Consider the following 19,805-nt stretch of genomic DNA (forward strand, 5'->3'; position numbering starts at 1 on the left):
AAGTTGAGAATGTGAAGGTGGATGGAATAGTTCGTGAGTGGGGTGTGCCTGCTGAGATAGATGGGAATGGGAGTGCGTTAGTGGACATTTGTGCTGGGAGGGGGTTGGTGATAGCCAATACCCTCTTCAGGCATAAAATGATCCACAGGTATACATGGCGAGTGATGAGAAGGGTGGGTGGTGAACTGAATGAAAGGAAGGCAATGACTGATTAGGCGAGTGATGAGAAGGGTGGGTGGTGAACTGAATGAAAGGAAGGCAATGATTGATTATGTGTGTGTGGATGAAAGGATGCGAAGATGTGTAAAGGATGCAAGAGTGTATAGAGGTTGGGGGAGTGGACTTTCTGACCACTACTTGGTGGTGTCCAGAATTAGAATTCAAGTAAGATGGAGGAATAGAAGAAGGGAAAGACGAGAGGAAGGAGTAGTTGCAAGGAGAGTGGAAAGGTTACAAGAGGATGAGAAAAAGGCAGAGTATAAGAGAGAAGTGGAGGAACGATTGGGCAAATATGAATTGGAGCAGATGGGAGACGTGGAAGGTGTGTGTAGGATATTTACAGAAGAAATATGTGCAGCATGTGATGTGGTGTGTGGAAGGAAGAGAAGACAGAGGTGGGTGCAAGGAACAGCGTGGTGGACTGAAGAGGTGAAACAGGCTGTGGCACAAAAGAAGAAAGCATACAATGAATGGATGAGAAATAGGGGCATGGAAGAAGTTGAGAGGCGGAAAAGAGAGTTATATGTAGAAAGAAAGAGAGAGGTGAAAAGATTAGTAAGAGAGAGTAAGAAGAGAGTGGATGAGGAATTTGGAAGGAATCTGAGTGTAAAGTGGAGGGACTGTAAGAAAATGTTCTGGAGAGAGGTGAAAAGAGTAAGACAGGGTGGAAGTGAAGTTAGCAGGGGAGTGAAAGATAAAAATGGTAGATTACTAGTGGAGAAGGGAGAAAAAGTGAGCAGATGGAGAGAACACTTTAAGGAATTGTTGAACGTAGAGGATGGAAGTAATGCGAGTATAAATGGCTGGGAATGGCTGGGAGAAGGAGGGAGGTGAGAAGACAAGAAGAAATCAGTAGGATAGAAGTTGTGGAAGCAATGAAGAAAGTTAAATCGGGGAAAGCCCCAGGAATTGATGGAGTGTGTGGTGAAATGCTGAAGCACTGGGGAGAGATAGTAGTAGAATGGATGTGGAAGATGTGCAGATTGGCCTGGGAGGAAGGTAGAGTTCCAGAGGATTGGAAGTCAGGTATAATTATTCCCTTGTACAAAGGAAAAGGGGAAAAAGAAGTGTGTGGTAATCATAGGGGCATTTGTCTTCTTTGTATAATAGGAAAAGTGTATGGTAGGATACTTATTGACAGAGTTAGAGAAAGAACAGAGAAATTAGTTGGAGAAGAACAGGGAGGCTTTAGGAAGGGAAGAGGTTGTGTAGATCAGATATTCATTCTTAGATCTATAGTGGAAAAGTTTCTAGAGAAGGGAAAGAAGTTGTATGCGGCTTTCATGGATTTGGAGAAAGCATATGACACGGTGGATAGACAAGGATTGTGGAAAGTGTTAAGAATATATGGAGTAGATGGGAAGTTGTTGAATGCTGTGAAGAGTATGTACGATGGTGCGAAGGCTGCAGTGCGTGTGGATGGTGAACTAAGTGAATTTTTCTCTTTGAAAGTTGGTTTGAAACAGGGATGTGTCATGTCTCCATGGTTGTTCAATCTGTACATGGATGGGGTAATAAAAGAGGTACAAGGTAGGGTAGTGGATGTTGGAGTGGCCCTAGTGAGAGAGGATTGTGTTTGGAAACTCCCTGTACTGTTGTTTGCAGATGATACTGTGTTGTTGAGTGAAGACGAAAGGGAGCTGCAAGGCTTGGTGGATGAGTTTGAGAGAGTGTAAGAAACGGAATCTAAAGGTGAATGTAGGGAAGAGTAAAGTGATGGTCTTTGAGAGAGGTGAAATCAGTGAATGTACAGCGAGGTTGGATGGTGAGGAATTGGAAAATGTGAGTACGTTTAAGGACTTGGGTAGTGTGATGAGTAAGGATGGAGGTTTGGAAGGTGAAGTGCTTGAAAGGGTACAGCAGGGAAGAAAGGTTGCTGGTTCTTTGAAAGCAGTGATAAGAAACAGGGAAGTGAGCATGGAAGTGAAAAAGTTACTACATGATAGTACTGTGATACCAACTCTAACATACGGAAGTGAAGCATGGATGTTGTTGGAAGGACACAAGTCAAGAGTGAGAGCAGTGGAAATGAGTTATTTAAGAGGAGCCTGAGGAGTCACATGGAGAAACAGGCTGACGAATGAGGATATAAAGGAGCGTAGTGGTGTTGATGTGGATGTGATAGGAAGCGTTATGAAGAACACACTGAGGTGGTTTGGCCATGTGGAGAGGATGGAGGGTGAAAGACTGACGAAGAGAGTGTATGTGAGTGAGGTGGAGGGGGGAAGAGGGAGGGGGAGGCCGAGGATGAGATGGAGGGATGGGGTGGAGAGGTATATGAGAGAGGGGGGTGTGAGTTGGGAGCAGGGCAGTGAAATGGCGAGGGACAGGGCGACTTGGAGGTGATTTGTTTGTGGCCACCCCAAATGGGATTGAGGCGTCTGGCAATAGATAGATAAATGGATAGATTTACTCTGATTAACAATAGGTGACTTTACGAAGTTTGAAAATTGTCTGTAGTACTGAATGGGGTATATAAAATTATATAGTAAAACTTAAATATATACAGTAACCCCCCCAAATTAGTGAGGTTACATTCCAAACCCCCTCACTAAATTCTTGAAATTCACTTAACCCCTTAAACGCGGATAGTCGCATTTGCGACGGTCGGCCCAAAGGACAAAACGGCGGATCGTCGCCTTTGCGATTTGAGTAAATTTTGAATAATCGCGGGCAAGCAGGCTCCAGCTGGTATTGTCTATCAGTACCACCACCCTCTAGCTACAACTAGCATACTTTACCTTTGTACTACTGACCTCAGTTGTTGCCAAATATCGCGTTTTCCCCCCGTCCCCCCCCCCCACCACGGCCCGGCCAGCCTGGCTGTGATACATGGCAGCGTTCTGAGCGCTCAGAACTGTAAATCTGCGATCTCCTCTCACAAGCAGTTTATGCTACTAGGAAACGCTTGTTTCCCCAGTTGTAACACTAGCTTTTTTTCTCACGGTTTGCCCCTGTTTAGCGTCAGTTTACTGCAGGCTTTCAAAGTGAGATTATGGCGAGTTCTAGCTCTTCCCAGTCAGCGCAAGCGGCCGACAGGAACGAGAATAAAGTGGCGGATGTAAGGCAGAATAAAAAGCGCGCCGTGGTGATCTTTTGGGAAGTAATATGATTGAAAATAAAGTAGTATACATGTTTTTAGCTGGGAAAATGGAAATGTTTGTTGAGTGACGGGAAGACCGCCGCGACAGTGCATGTCGGCCGTACGCTCTGTTGATTTTAGCCTTATTTTCAGTGCTTATTGTACAAATACGGATTCCTAACTACCTTTACGTTGTAGTATAAAGTTTACTGTGACAGAATGAGGCTGTGGTAGAGGGGAAACCGGGTTGCTGGAGGTGTGAAAATGAAGATTTGGTTACCCAACTTTGCAAGTCTCCACAAGTCCTTGGGTAGTCCACGAAGGCTCAACACCTGTCTCTGGAGAAAGCTGAATGTAAGTACTATCTGCCATACCAAGTATAATGTTCTAGGGTTAATCTCTGATTTTTGGCGAATATTTTCCTACAGGTACTCAGACCGCGATACAACCCCGCCACTCGGGGGGGATCGACTGTACACAGCCGCGTTTAAGGGGTTAATCTTGATGCCTTCCTGAAAATAACTTTTATCGGTAATTGTACAGCCTACGAACCACTGATACTGTAATGCATTACCCATAAATAAACGTTTCTTGTTAACTCGTGGATTGCGAGCCACGGCTCAGGCTGGGTAGCGTCGTGTTGCGAGCCACAGCTCAGGCTGTGCTGACCGTGCATCACCGCTAACTACTCCACCCCTATACAAACTTATGCATGGAACTGCGCAAAGACGGAGAGAGAGATTTTTTTTCTTTTCACCAGATGATGCCCTGGTTGTTTATCTTCAAGTTTTTAATAAACAAAAACAATTTTTTTTTAAATTCATTTTTTCACTATTCCCCTATGTAAACTTACGCATGGCCCTATGCAAAGGCGGAGAGAGGGAGATTTTTTTTTTTTTTACCAGATGATGCCCTGGAGGTTTATCTTCAAGTTTATAATAAAAAAAAAACTAAAAAAAAAAAAAACTTTTTTCCTTCATATTTTGCACACCATGGCGTGGGATAAAAAAGGGTAACTGCGCAATCCATGGGTTAAATCTGTTTCCCCGTTGTTTTTAGCTGTTCAGCTGTGACAACTTTTATTTGATTCATCAGCGTAATGGTGGAAGGGACTGTCCTATGTGTTTAATTAAACCTTAAACCTGACCTAGTTTAACTGTACCTATTAATTTAACCTAACCTAAACTACAGTTGGGAAACTGGGAAATAAAATCCACCTTTGAGTACGTAGAGTAAGTTTCTTCCACTGCGCTGGAAACAAACAATCGTAGGTATGGCTTAACAACTTCACCCCTCAACAGCTGTGGGTTCAGAAATTTGCGTGCCCCCTGGCTGGCCCCAGAACAATTTTTGTAGAGTTCTAAAATCAATTTATTTTTCTTACGCATGTGAAGAGAATCATCTGGCACACCTAGTAATGTGTTTTTTAGCTTCCTAAACCATCCTGTGATTCACCACGAACTCCGGGAAAATTATGGTGCAGCATGTGCCATATGTGCGAAAACATCTGAGATTAAGTGACCGCCTGACTGCTTGGGATGGTAACGTAGGGTTGTATAAAAATATCAGTGACCTTTGTTCCCTTCCCATAATTGTTCACAGTTTTTATAGCTTCCACTGACTCGACATCACTGACACTGGTACTGTAAAGGGCTGCTCAATGCCAGGGGTTATTAAGAGGTTAATGTAATACATTACTGTTTGCATCAATACTCTCTCTTTCACATATACACACAAAAACAAACAAAAGAGTGAACGATAAAAGTATGTACCAGGTATAACACTCTGCAAGAAAGACCTTACCAATTCAATTCTTATTCCTCAAGTTAATTTTCTGTATTTTTCAATTTTTTGAGGAAGAACTCGCTAATTGCTGAAGTCGTTAACTATGAGTTTGGCAATTATGGGGTTCTGTAGTATTTTAAATATTATTATATTAGTATATTAGACTTTTTACTACAAAACAAGGGTAAATCATCAAATACTGTATATAAATGAATCATATTATTCCCTTGTACAAAGGAAAAGGGGAAAAAGAAGTGTGTGGTAATCATAGGGGCATTTGTCTTCTTAGTATAATAGGAAAAGTGTATGGTAGGATACTTATAGACAGAGTTAGAGAAAGAACAGAGAAATTAGTTGGAGAAGAACAGGGAGGCTTTAGGAAGGGAAGAGGTTGTGTAGATCAGATATTCATTCTTAGATCTTTAGTGGAAAAGTTTCTAGAGAAGGGAAAGAAGTTGTATGCGGCTTTCATGGATTTGGAGAAAGCATATGACAGGGTGGATAGACAAGGATTGTGGAAAGTGTTAAGAATATATGGAGTAGATGGGAAGTTGTTGAATGCTGTGAAGAGTATGTATGATGGTGCTAAGGCTGCAGTGCGTGTGGATGGTGAACTAAGTGAATTTTTCTCTTTGAAAGTTGGTTTGAAACAGGGATGTGTCATGTCTCCATGGTTGTTCAATCTGTACATGGATGGGGTAATGAAAGAGGTACAAGGTAGGGTAGTGGATGTTGGAGTGGCCCTGGTGAGAGAGGATAGTGTTTGGAAACTCCCTGTACTGTTGTTTGCAGATGATACTGTGTTGTTGAGTGAAGATGAAGGGGAGCTACAAGGCTTGGTGGATGAGTTTGAGAGAGTGTGTAAGAAACGGAACCTAAAGGTGAATGTAGGGAAGAGTAAAGTGATGGTCTTTGAGAGAGGTGAAGTCAGTGAATGTATAGCGAGGTTGGATGGTGAGGAATTGGAAAATGTGAGTACGTTTAAGTATTTGGGTAGTGTGATGAGTAAGGATGGAGGTTTGGAGGGTGAAGTGCTTGAAAGGGTACAGCAGGGAAGAAAGGTTGCTGGTTCCTTGAAAGCAGTGATAAGAAACAGGGAAGTGAGCATGGAAGTAAAAAAGTTACTACATGACAGTATTGTGATACCAACTCTAACGTATGGAAGTGAAGCTTGGACGTTGTTGGAAGGACACAAGTCAAGAGTGAGAGCAGTGGAAATGAGTTATTTAAGAGGAGCTTGTGGAGTCACGTGGAGAGACAGGCTGACGAATGAGGATATAAAGGAGCGTTGTGGTGTTGATGTGGATGTGATAGGAAGCGTTGTGAGGAACACACTGAGGTGGTTTGGCCATGTGGAGAGGATGGAGGGTGAAAGACTGACGAAGAGAGTGTATGTGAGTGAGGTGGAGGGTGGAAGAGGGAGGGGGAGACCGAGGATGAGATGGAGGGATGGGGTGGAGAGGTATATGAGAGAGGGGGGTGTGAGTTGGGAGCAGGGTAGTGAAATGGCGGGGGACAGGGCGACTTGGAGGCGATTTGTTTGTGGCCACCCCAAACGGGATTGAGGCGTCTGGCAATAGATAGATAGATTATTCCATTTCATAGCTCACACTTGACAAGTTGACACACCAGTCCACCTCTATTCCTTGGCTCTAACCTCCTTAGTCCTCACGCCTCAGTCACAGTTAGACTCCTCGAACAACTGAGACAACTCCAACTTGTGCAGGTCCATGTTGCCTATCATAAAACTAAAACACTCAAAGTTCTCAGAGGTCAAGCTGGTTTGTGGGCACTGGGCAGGTTTGCATTCGCAAATGCAAAACCGCAGATTTATGTAAAACTTGCTGCAAACGCAAATCTGCAAACGAAATCACACTTTGCAATTGCAGAATTTGCAGTTTGCAGAAGCGATTGCAGAAGTGTCCAGCTCTGATTAATACCCACACTTACATGCATTACAGTATTGAGTACATATTAACAATGACACATACAGCGCTTAGTACAATAACTGTAGGATATGTACCGTACCAGACGTTCGGAGGCAATGCTTGCAGACGTGAGCGTTGTGTAATGGGTCGTGGGGGCCAGTCTATTGCTAGTGGAAGGGGTACACACATCCCAGAGGTATGTTTACCCTACACCTAGTTAGCTAGCAACCTAACATGGTGCCGTAATTTTGTGATACAGACTGACCCCAGGGACTCGACCGACACATCTTACTCCACCAGGACGTTTCCAGTGTCTCCCTGAGGACGCTGATCTCCCACAGCAGCATGAATCAGACACCTTCGTGCTTTGCTGTCCTATGCTCAGAGTTTGTTGTCATCCCACCAGATGGCCATGCAGTCCCTTCAGGCACACCTTGCTGTGGCCTCCGGGAGGGGACAAGGGACCCCACACCCCCGTGTCACTGTCATGGTAGCTTCCGAGAAGTGTGAATTGGAGATGTCCTCTGCCGCCTTCAGGTCTTGGCGTCAGTCCATGGCATGCTGGTTGAAGCTCAGCAGAATCACGCAATCAGACGCCACTCAGCATGTCCACCTATATTGTGTGTCGGCTCTTCAATGGGCGCTGGATGCCAGATATACCGACGCCCAAAGGAAGGCCATGTCTACAGCTGAGGCCCTGGATGCAGTGGGCCCCCTCGTACTTCTTTCGTCACACCAAGCAGTACAGTGGGCTGAGTACTTTAACATAGTGTAAGGTCAGGGAGAATCCATTAGCGACATTTTAGTAAAATCAGCCCAGATGGCCGAGGATTGTGCATTCAAGTGCCCAAACTGTGACAGTGATTTAGCTGATTATATGCTCCTACACAAGCTCATGGTGGATCAGAATGACCAGGCACTGAAAAGACAAGTACCAAAATTGTGATTTGTTTATGAGTGCTGATGCCCTAAGGGCAGTGTGTTGCAAATACAGTACAAAGCAGCCTGCGTCAAAAGTTGATGGGAATAACCTCGTGCGGCTGGCAGTGGCGTCCTAGTGATGCTGCCGAGGCGTCCCCCCACTGCTGCAGCTAACCAACACCTCCCTGTCCTCAGTCATGCCCTCCCCCCAACCGTACAGGAACTGCAAAGCCACCATCGGCCCTGTACAGGCCAACTCCCCAGCAAGTTCTGTGAAGTGTCACTTGTGCCAGAATACTGGCCACTTAAAGAAGTGTCGCAGGAAGGCAAAGTCCTTAGCTGTGGGTTACGTGGCCTCTGCAACCCATTCTCTGGACCCAGAGAGTGCTGTGGCCATCGCCAACACCCACCTGTCCCACCATCCCATGATCGAGGTCTTCATCAGCCAGGGCACTATCAGGGGTATTGTTTTGGCCTCAGCTGTTGCTGGTACTAGGGAGCAGGAGTGTGTGGCCGGGCCAGCTCTACTGTAAACCCTACAGATCCAACCTGCACTGTTAGAGTCAGGATGGCATTAGGGATGTGGTCAACCAACACCTGCGATGCCTGGGGTCTGTCCCCTGCAGGATCAGCATCAGCGGGCAATTGACCACCCAGGATATTTATTTTATCAAGACAGCTGAACGATTCTACCTCTCTCTAGACGCCTGTAAAGCTTTGGGACTTGTCCACGTCACCTTCCCCCACCCAGCGACTACGGTGTGCAATGTCCAGGTAGAGGGGAAAACACCCCCACTGCTCCCACCAGGCCTGCAGCTCCACTCTTTGCCCCAGTGGAGGAGAATGTTCCCAGGCTAGAGCAGTGGCTCCTCTAGCAATTCTCTGCCACGACATTCAACACATCGAGAACCTCTCTCTGTCATGCCCAGAAAACCCCACCACATTCACCTTCTCCCAGGTGCCACCACATATGCTTGCCACACACCTACCTCGGTGCCGAAGCATTTGGAAGACGAGGTGAAGGCCCAGGATCGACTCAGACATCAGGAGGGGCATGCCACAGCCCATCCCGGAAGGTGAAGCCACTGAGTGGTGAGCCAGAAAGGTGGTAATGGCAAAGAAGTCTGGTCAGCCCAGGCACACAGCAGACTATCAGTGCCTCAATGCGTGCTGTCGCAGGGAGACCCAGCACACAGACACCCTTTGACATGGTGTCTAGCATCCCACTCCATTCCTACAAGACAGTGGCTGACTTGGACGGGGAGAGCCGACGCCTCACCACATTCATCACACCGTGAGGGTTTCAATATTAACAGACCCACATGAGCCACTGTTCTGCATCTGATGCTTACACCCAAAAGAACTGATGGTGCAATTCAAGACATTCAAGCGTGTGGATGACACTGTTGTTCGTTTCAAGTGTGGAGGAGGCTTTCTGGCATACATATGAATTCCTGCAGATCTGTGCCAAGAAAGGCATCACCCTTTAGCCAGAGATGTTTGCTTTCTGCAGGAGGGAGGCTGTTTTCGTGGGCTATCACTTGGGCCAGATTTGTACAAACCCATGGACGAATGCCTGGCAGCTGTCAAGACCTTCCCCATCCCTGAAGCACCAACCATTTCAGACATCAAGTCATGATTTGGTTTCATGAACCAATTGGCCCCATTCTTGGCCACAGCCCCTGTCATGGAACCATTCAGGGAACTACTAAAGAGGTCATCAGGAAAGCACCTGTACTGGGACAACCACAGTGAATAAAATACACTGAAAGCATTAGGCCTATTCTATGTCCCTGCGACCCATCAAAATCCCTCTCGTGACCCATAGTTTGAGAATCACTGAGCTAGATGGTAGTGGCCGCCTCTCACGCAGGAACAGGCAGCACCTGCGGGTCAGTGCTCCACTTCCTAACCCTACACTCCTAATGCACTCCACACAGCCCCCTGCACCACCCTTTGCCTCACCCGCCAACCCAGCGCCTTCAAACAGTCCCTTACCCGCCCTCAACTGCTCCAGGATGCCTCAGTGGGAGGTTGAACAGCCCATATGGTTAACCCGTACCGTGCTGGGGGGAAAAAAGAAAAAAAGGAGAAAAAAAAAATAGAAAAAAAAATTGATACCCCTCTACATCAGCCGATTATGGATTCTTTTTTTTCCTGGCTAAATGGTCTTAATAAATCAATATAAGATCCCTGGCACTAATAAAAGCAATCATTAAAGCCAGATAGTTGGTAGAATCAAGTCAGGTTGGTGCCACTTTACCTCTGAAATTTTCAAGGTTACTGAGAGCAAAGCTGCCGTGGCCTTGTGAATCAATTCTGAATTGTTAAGGTTAAATGGGCTTAAGACATCAACATAAGATCCATGGTACCAATAAATGCAATCACCAAAGCCAGAAACTTGGTAGAATTGAGTCAGGTTGGTGCCACTCTACCTCTAAAATCTTCAAGGTTACTGAGACAGCAGAACATCTGTGAGCTTGTGAACCGATTTTGGATTTTTTTGTGTGGGTAAATGCGCTTAGTATATCAATATGAGTTCCCTGGAACCAATAAAAATAATCACAAGAGCCAGAAAGAAGGATGAATCAAGTCAGGTTGGCGTCACTTGACCTCTGAAATCTTCAAAGTTAGAGAAAACAGAGTGGCTGTGAGCCCGAGAAGACTCACTCACCTCCAGCGCTCCTAAATCAGTGTTGTATGCGTAGCGGAGAAATGTCTGATGTTAGCGAGATACGATATTACCTTCCATATAACTTCGGTTGCTTGCAATGACTTCTCAGTGCTGCAGGAGGTAGGTCTACGTCACCAGCGTTTTTGAAGGGGATGTAGATCTACGTCGCTAGTGTGGTACGGGTTAAATAACTATGTTGTGTAGTTGCTAAGTACTATGTAGTTAATAAGTTAGGCTAGGCATTATATACTGAGTACTACCATGCCTGTACTATGATTTGAACTGATTTGTGTTGTATGCATATCACTGTATGGAACAATATCATACAGCTGTTAAAGGTTACATATTAAGCAAGACTGCATCTCTATACATTATGTATTGTATGTAGCTTATTTACTATCAATGTCAGTATTAAATACACTGTGCCTCTAATCTCTGCCCCCTACTACCACACAGATTTGCCATACATTATATATCATTATTATGCACTTTTTTTCATTAAGTATAGCTATGCCCCAATGATTTATGCCCGTTACCATTACTGTATGATCTGTGTCCTATTTTTGTTTGGTCAAATTAAAATCTCTCTTCAAGATAGGTCATCTTAGAGGGGAGATGTAGGATATGTGCCATAGGAGATGTTCAGTGGGCAGTGCTTGCAGGCATGATCGTTATGTAACAGCTCGTGGGGGCCAGTCTATTGTTAATGGAATAAAGGGGTACACGCATCCCAGAGGTATGCTTACCCTACACCTAGTTAGCTAGCAACCTAACAGTAAGAAAATACCAATATCCACACATAAAGAATATGGTGGGGATAGTAGTGTACCAAATACAGTATGGTACTGTTGTATAGTACGGTAAATACAGATTGTAAAATACATTAAGACTTACCTCCAAAAGTAAGGGTTCTCACTCGTTGTAGAAATATGCCTGACACAGGTAGCCATAGGCTACTGACCTCCCCAAATCAGTGTCAGGCCTGGGGGTGGTTTAGTCACTATCAAAGTCACCCTCCAGCAGCACTGGAGGTGGTACTGCAGTGACAGAGGGGCTGGAGAGCATCAGGGATGGTGTTGGTGATGGAGTAGGTGTCCCTTGGACAGAGGTTGAGGGCAGACAGACTAAAGATTCGGTTGAGGGGAGGCTAGAGGTGCATGGCAAGGAAATGTCTGTTATGCAATTATCCTTCCTTTCCTTAGGTTTATATGCTTATATCAGCCGTACACCACTTTGCCTAATTTTACATACTTCAGTTTTTTCACTGACCATCTTTTCAACATTTTAGATTTTTCACCACCTCCAGCTCCATCTCTGGTTGCAATTTCAGTTTCTTGATCTCGTCCTTGTGTTTCCGTAGGTCAAACACTTGGGCTTTCTTTACCCCATACTCCTTCATCACTGCCACTGGGCTAACTCCGTGCACCACCTTCTCTATTTCCAATTCCTGGGCAAAAGAAAGTCTCACCCTCTCCTTTTCCTGAACCTTAGGCATGGTGCACAAAAGCTTTGGTTTACTGAAAACAAACACAAATAAGACCGCAATACCAAGGCAAAACCGCACACATGCAGAGTCATTGCTAACAGTAGGGTGATCATGTGAATGGGCCACGCATGGGCTGCCCAAAGTCACCAACACCCCGCTGTTGCTGCCATCCAGGTGGATTGGTGTGGGCGTGTGGCGACATCACTCACCGACAGCCAGGGGAGTGGTCCACTATGGGCTCGACATGCTCAGTCCATAGAACTTTTTCCGGAAATTCAATAGTTTTTAGAACAGCATTTCCTTTACAGACTTATTGTCATTTTTATGGAAATATTCCTTTAAATGGGGAAGAAAAACAACGGAAAAAATTCTTCCACTATCTCCGTATTCCGCTAAATTGGTATACATTAATTAAAAAGAGCATCTACTGTATTTTGTATAAATAATGATTACCAATGTAAATACATTTATTTGCACTTTACATCAACAGTTATGCAAAACAGTAATTTGTCAAGGTGTGTTGGTGATCTAAAGATGAAATACCGCTAACTTTAGCATGGTTTAGGCCAAACCTTATTTTTTATTAACAGTCATATTAAGCACAACTTTCTAACTGAATTTCAGATAATTTGATGTATATGAACCTATATGGTGACAAAAATAATATTTTCCAATTAAAAGTGCCAATTCGGCAATGTCGCACCATTGTTATAATACTAACTAGCAGTGGTGGGCAGCGCAAATGAAGAAGGACCTTGCGCAAGCGCAAAGCACAATCCACAGTTCACTACCTTGCGCAAGCGCAAATGCGCAATCTGACAAATATTTAGCTTGCACAATGTCGCAAAGCGCAAGCGCAAATCATTTGCATATTTTTTGGGAATTACTGAAAACTATTGAGATATTTAAATAAAACAGCATACTGGTACCCGGTACCTACTTACTTTTATTTATTACTGTATTATTATTTTCTAATTACAGTAGAACCTCTCTTATTCGGACTATATGGGGGGAAGGGTTGTCCGAATTAGCAGATTGTCCGGACCATCAGGGTAATCTCCAGTTCATACCAAAAACTATCTACATATGATATGTTTGTTAATTATTAACATATGTGGCATATGTCAACCCTACGTAACTGCAAAAGATGAAAGGATACTAAAATAACAAAACTAATCATGTACGATAGTTTTGTATTGCATAATTTACAGGTAAGGCCATGACAAGAAACTAGCCTACATTTTAAATTGTAGTGACTAAGGCCCGTGTAGGCAAAAACATTAATTAATTAATTAACTGTAATATTTGGAATAAAAATAAAACTTATGTAGGCAAAAAATAGATTGTCATCTTTGGCATACTGATAATGCCCATATGGGCAAGAAGCTAATGTTTGATGTACAAGTAAAGTACATTTAAGTACAAAAAATAACCTACAGTAATCATTAAACACTGCAGAATATTCTGACCCATTTTTGTGTAAGCAAACTCCTCCTTTTAACACCTCTATTCATTGCAGAAGCTACACTTGCATTAAGGGGCATGGTAAGGAGGATTAACTTTTGAAATACAGCGTAAAAATATAAATGGTTGGTGAACTAGTTGATGGAACGAATGCTAGCGTGTGTTTAAACAGGTGCCCATGTTGCGACCTAGCGTGATCCGAGGCTAAACGAATGACTATCGCTTTCCGCGCCGATACTGAAAGTGACTTTAGAATTACTTTCAACATATTTTTGGAGCTTATTATTTTTAAATTTTGTCCGAATTAACAGAAATCTGGATTAAAGGGGTCCGGACTAAAGAGGTTCTACTGTGTAATTTGCACAAGTGCGCAATCTAATATTTAGCTTGTGCAATATTGCAAAGCGCTAGCACAAATCATTTGCATATATTTGTGGGATTTACTGTAAAATATATATTGGTATAATTAAATAAATTACTAAATTAGCAACCTGCCCACCACCTGCAGTGACTGAGGTACATCAGGTCATTGTACGGGAAAAACAGCCTATATTTACCAAGGCATTGAAAAAGATCACGTGATTACTGTATCATCAACTCTCTCTCTCTCTCTGACAGAGAAGGGGGGAATGGAGAATAAGAGAGAGAGGAGGGAAGGAATGGAGAATAAGAGAGAGAGGAGGGAAGGAATGGAGAATAAGAGAGAGAAGAGGGACGAAGTTTATGCCTTATCTCCTCACTCAAAGGGACGCTCCTTTGCCATTCCCGGATTTATTCTCTCTCTCTCTCTTGTCTTGTCAAAACAATTTATTAAATAATTCAATATAGATATACAATAGCATACAGTATGTAATTCGTTACAAAAAATAAAAAATCATGAAAACAGAGTATTTAAATCAAATATCCACAGCCTAATTATTAGGCTGTGGATATTTGATTTAAATAATATGTTTTAATGGTTTTGTAAGGAATTGCATATGCTAATCTTAATAAATAATGTATATTTATTATTATTTACTACTAATAATAATTTTAAAAATGTTAAAAATACATTATCTCTGTTGAAGCGTATTAAGAAATGCTACTACCCCCTTCCCTCCCGCTTCCCCCCACCAAGCACCAACCCACCCCTGCCTCCCCCATCCATTGTCCAGCCATGCAGGAAGCTACTAAGACTACGTGTCCCTTGGATTGCGCAGTGCGCAATCCACAGGGCAGGTGTGCAAGCGCACCTGCCTCTTCATGTGCACAAGCGCAAAATTGCGCATGATCTCATGCGGTGCGCAATGCGCAAACGATATCACCGGAGCACAAGGGTGCGCAATTGCTCTTTGCGCACCTGCTCAGCACTGCTAACCAGAAAGTACCCTCCCCACTCTAGTCAGTGTGAGAGAGAGAGAAAGAGAGAGAGAAATGTTGCGGCCCTAGGCTCATCAAGGCATTATCGTATTGGACTCCAGGGTGCAGTTGCCCTTTTCATGTTCACCACCTTCCTTTCAGGGGTTAGGGAAAAATAGGCAGTTCCACTGGCTGTTATACTGGTGGCACCATGGGTATAACTTTAGAAGTAACCAACGTTACCAATTTTCATTATATTACGTCCCTGAACTATTCTAACTAAGACTTACCCTTTAAGCCTAGTTTCAGTTGGGGGAGCAAATTTTGTAGGGATAGTGATATAGTGACTTAGGTTAGGCTGTCGCTCAGTAACGGATGAATGTTGCGCCATATTGGCTGGTGCAGGCGTGTGCATTCGGTCTATGTCAAGCTCTAGATCAGGCCTAGGTTAGGTTAGGTTAGGTTAGTTTGGGTTAGTTTAATGCAAAATAGTGTATTTTTAATTAATCTTGATCTTGATTTTGGGGGATAAACCCACTTTTGGAAATCTTACTCAAAATTCCAAAAGGGGGATTTTCCCCCCAAAATGAGGGTCAAAACTAATTAAAGCACAGTATTTTGCATTGGAAACCATAAAAAAAATAATAAAAGAAAACGTTGGTTACTTCTAAAAATTTACCGCACCATGTAAACAAGGATCATCTCTTAAAAATTAAAATAAAGTAATATTTTACCTACTGTGGAACTGATTCAGTGACTTTATAAAGGTTTATAGAAGCATGTTTTCGAGTATGAAGAGGATTCATCAATAAACAAGGAAAATATGATTATCCTATCAGGGATAGGTCAGGTTAGGTTACATGCAGTTTGGTTAGGTTTGCATAAAATTGATTAGCTTAGCATAAAATAGGTTAAGTTAGGATAAGAATAAGGTTGGGGTGTTACAAAATTTTTGGCAGGGTTTGTATAAACAGGCACTGATAAGAGTAATTTTGTTTAAAATATCATCTTCGTCTCATGTACAAGAATGCGTCCTCCTGTTAACACTTTTCAACAATTTTCACCACTGAAAAATAACGTTTAAACATGAAAATGCATTCAGAAAATAAGAATCCCATGAGCAGCTAAGGATAAAAGTAAAAGAAAATTGCAAGTTTCCTTAAGAAATACTCATCTCCTTCCAGCAACATAATATTACCAATACACCAAATAAGGTCATGTTTATTAACCACCCTCACCTTCTGCCTGCCGGGGTTCAACTTCATCCGTGGTGAGGCCCATGCTGGCACACAATTTATTAGCCCTGCAGTTTGATTCAGGCTAAGACCGCACTAGCCAAATTGCCAATGTGCTGTTCAGAGAAACCCTTAGAATCTTGTTCTTGCGATTAATCTCCCATGTTCAAAATAATAATGCAGTGTTTTAACTATAGGAACCTCACCATCAAATGTCATGCGGTTACTACCAGGCCCACAAACACGTGTTCATAGAGATTTACCCGATAAATATTCCGTTTCCCCACTCACTTAACTATAAAACATGCGACTGTTCTAACTTGACCAATCAATAAGAACCCTTCCCATTATTATTATTATTATTTTTTTTTTGTATAGCAGTAAAATCACCAAACCAATGTAATACCGGTAACATGGCCATTAACAATAAGTTTTAATTACTCAAATTCCAATTACTGCATAACATTCACTGGTACAGGTGTAGCGTTATGATCTGTCCCCCCTGTCCGCCCCCTACGGCGCATGCGCGAGGGTTGCCAGAGGCCGCCACAAATATGCCATTTGTCCTCTGATCTCTGTAGGGGTAACATGATCGGAGCCTCTCGCCCTTTGTTTACAAACGGCAAATGGTCATTCCGGCTTCTCATATCATTCGTCTCAAAGCTTTCTCGGGTAGTTTCCGCCCTTAAATTAAATTAGGTTAGGCGGAAAGCAGTAAAAATTCGAATTTCTAAGGTATGAATGAGTTAGGTTGGATAAACATAGATATAATTAATCATCTGGGGACGAGTTATCTAATCTGTTAGGCGTGAGGATTGCCTTAGCTTTGTATCTTAACAGGAATGAGTTAAGCTCGTACTGTCCTGTGTATTAAACCATTTTTATCATACATATCCTTGAAATTATAAATAGTTTTGGCACACACTACCTCATTCGGTTGTGCATTCCACTGATCAATTGTCCTATTAGGGAAACTGAATTTCCATACATCTTTATCACCTCTCTTTTTATGCTGTATTTTGCAATGTCCTCTTGCTGATGCTTCACACATATGATATATATTCATTTATGTCTATTTTCTGTTCCCCTGATATGCATTTATATAGCATAATCATGTCTCCTCCTCTCCTGCAGCGTTGGTAAATTCAATCTTTCCAGTCTTTCTCAGTAACTTAAATCCCTTAAAGATTGGTACCCATCTTGTAGTGGCCCGTTGTACTTTTTCAATCTTATCTGTGTTTTTTGAGATGACGATTCCAGACTACTGTGATGCATGCTCCAGAGTTGGTCTGATGAATATCTTCCTCAGCATATCTTCATTTATATATGTGAATGCTATTCTCATATTAGCAAGCAATGTATACATGTTTCGTACCTTCTCACTGATGTGATCATCAGGAGATAGTCTGTTCCTGATAATTACTCCTAGGTCCTTCTCCTTTTCTGATATGTGTAGGGTTGATCTTCCTAACTTATAATACCAATCTGGTCTTTTCTCACTTTTACCAAATTTTATTACATGACACTTATCCACATTAAATTTCATTTGCCATGCTCCATTCATGAAGCTTGTTCAATTCCTCTTGCAGCTCTTTGCAAGAATCTATGTTAGTAATTTTCTTTTGAATTTTTGCATCATCTGCAACCATATTTAGATAGCTTCCGTTTCCAATTTTACTATCTATGTCATTTATATATACTAAAAACATAATATACTAAAACATAACTGAGCCCTGTGGAACTCCGCTGGTCACTTCCCTCCATGATGAATAATTTCCCTTAATATTGGTCTCATTTCCCTTTTTCTGAGATAATCCTGCATCCAACAGTGGAGATTGCCTTGGATACCTCCTTGATAGTACAGCTTCCATAAAAGTCTTTGGTGCGGTACTCTGTCAAATGCTTTCTTAAAATCTAAATAGATACTGTCCACCCATCCTTCTCTTTTCTGTAATGTTTCTCTAACTTTGTCATAATTGCTTAGAAGATTAGTAACACATGATTTTCCCTTCCTAAAACCGAACTACCTCTCTTTTATCACACCATGTTCTAGATGTTTTACCCAAACTTCCCTTATCAGCTTTTCTAGTATCTTACAACACTGGTCAGTGATACTGGTCTGTAGCTGAGTAGTTCTCATTGTGTTAAATTTGACTAGTGTACAGGTATTTGTAGACCTCACAGGTGGTTAAGAGGGATGAGTAAAGGACTCATGAATGGAATGGAATTAAATGGAATAATTAAAAAAGAAAAAAAAAAAGGAAAGCGAGCACCAAGCCACTCAATGACCAAGTTTCCCCCTGGGGAGGGGGGGGGGGCAGAATACTTCCTCAGTATCCCTGCTTGTGGCAAAAGGGGCACTTTAATCTGCATCCTTCCCCTCTTCCCACTCTGCTCCTGTACTTTATCTGTCTTACCTCTCTGCCTTACATTTTCACTTTAATACCCACCAAACCCTCTTCCATTATAGTGCCATGTAGTCATTGTTTTAGCTTGGTACTGGCGCTTATTATTCACCTCCTCTTGTACTTCATGTGTCTTATCTCTCAGCCATATATTTTCACTTTAATAACCACCCAACCCCCTTCCACCTCAGTGCCATATTTTCATTGGCTTGGTGCTAACTTTTGCTTTTTTTTTTTTTTTATTACTGTATTCAATGCATTTCCACTGATAGCACAGTATATAAATATATCCTGTGCTACTGGACACGACAGGGTTTATGTTACTGCACATGTGTGCAAATTTAAATAAACGATTGGTATTAAAATATGCCAATCAGTGATGTGTAGTAATGTACCCAATGTGCTGAATAACCTAACTTAGGATTTTTTTTTTTTTTATTTCCCATAACAACTAGTATCTGAAGTGATCTCAGTAACGTAACTGATAAGGGTTTTTACTTTATCATTATCCATTGAATCAGTAGCAGTGCTGTAACAGTGTGAACAGGAAACTTCACTAAGCATACCCTACTGGAGTGCATACTGTTTTCATAGTGTTTGGAGTTAAAAGTACTTTTCCATAAATGAAATTTTGAGGCTAATTTTTATTTCACATTGACTGAACTTGAACTATACTGGACTAGCCTAACACTCTTATGTGAGATTTCTCAAAACTAAAGGGAGATGTAAGATTTCTCAAAACTAAAGGGACTGGATTGGATAATTGAAAAACAAAGGAAAAGGAAAAGTTTGCAATCAAGCCACTTATTGACTCTATGGCACTTAAAAGGGGTTGGGTGGGTATTAAAGCGAATATATAACGCAGAGAGGAAGCTATCTAAATATGGTTGCAGATGATGCAAAAATTCAAAAGAAAATTACTAACATAGATTCTTGCAAAGAGCTGCAAGAGGAATTGAACAAGCTTCATGAATGGAGCATGGCAAATGAAATTTAATGTGGATAAGTGTCATGTAATAAAATTTGGTAAAAAGTGAGAAAGACCAGATTGGTATTATGCAGTTAGGAAGATCAACCCTACACATATCAGAAAAGGAGAAGGACCTAGGAGTAATTATCAGGAACAGACTATCTCCTGATGATCACATCAGTGAGAAGGTACGAAACATGTATACATTGCTTGCTAATATGAGAATAGCATTCACATATATAAATGAAGATATGCTGAGGAAGATATTCATCAGACCAACTCTGGAGTATGCATCACA

General features: G+C 42.3%; 1 protein-coding gene across 2 annotated transcripts in view; it reads right to left on the reverse strand.

Annotated features, from left to right (window-relative positions):
• LOC145402104 (pyrroline-5-carboxylate reductase 3-like) overlaps positions 1 to 19,805 on the reverse strand; it is a 100,293-nt gene that overhangs the window by 79,072 nt on the left and 1,416 nt on the right. The gene's annotated exons all lie outside the window — the stretch shown is intronic.

Source organism: Coenobita brevimanus, chromosome 57 (assembly GCF_032717465.1).
Source record: "Coenobita brevimanus isolate Jiangsu-jjx chromosome 57, ASM3271746v2, whole genome shotgun sequence".
In the NCBI taxonomy this organism is placed as follows: domain Eukaryota; kingdom Metazoa; phylum Arthropoda; class Malacostraca; order Decapoda; family Coenobitidae; genus Coenobita; species Coenobita brevimanus.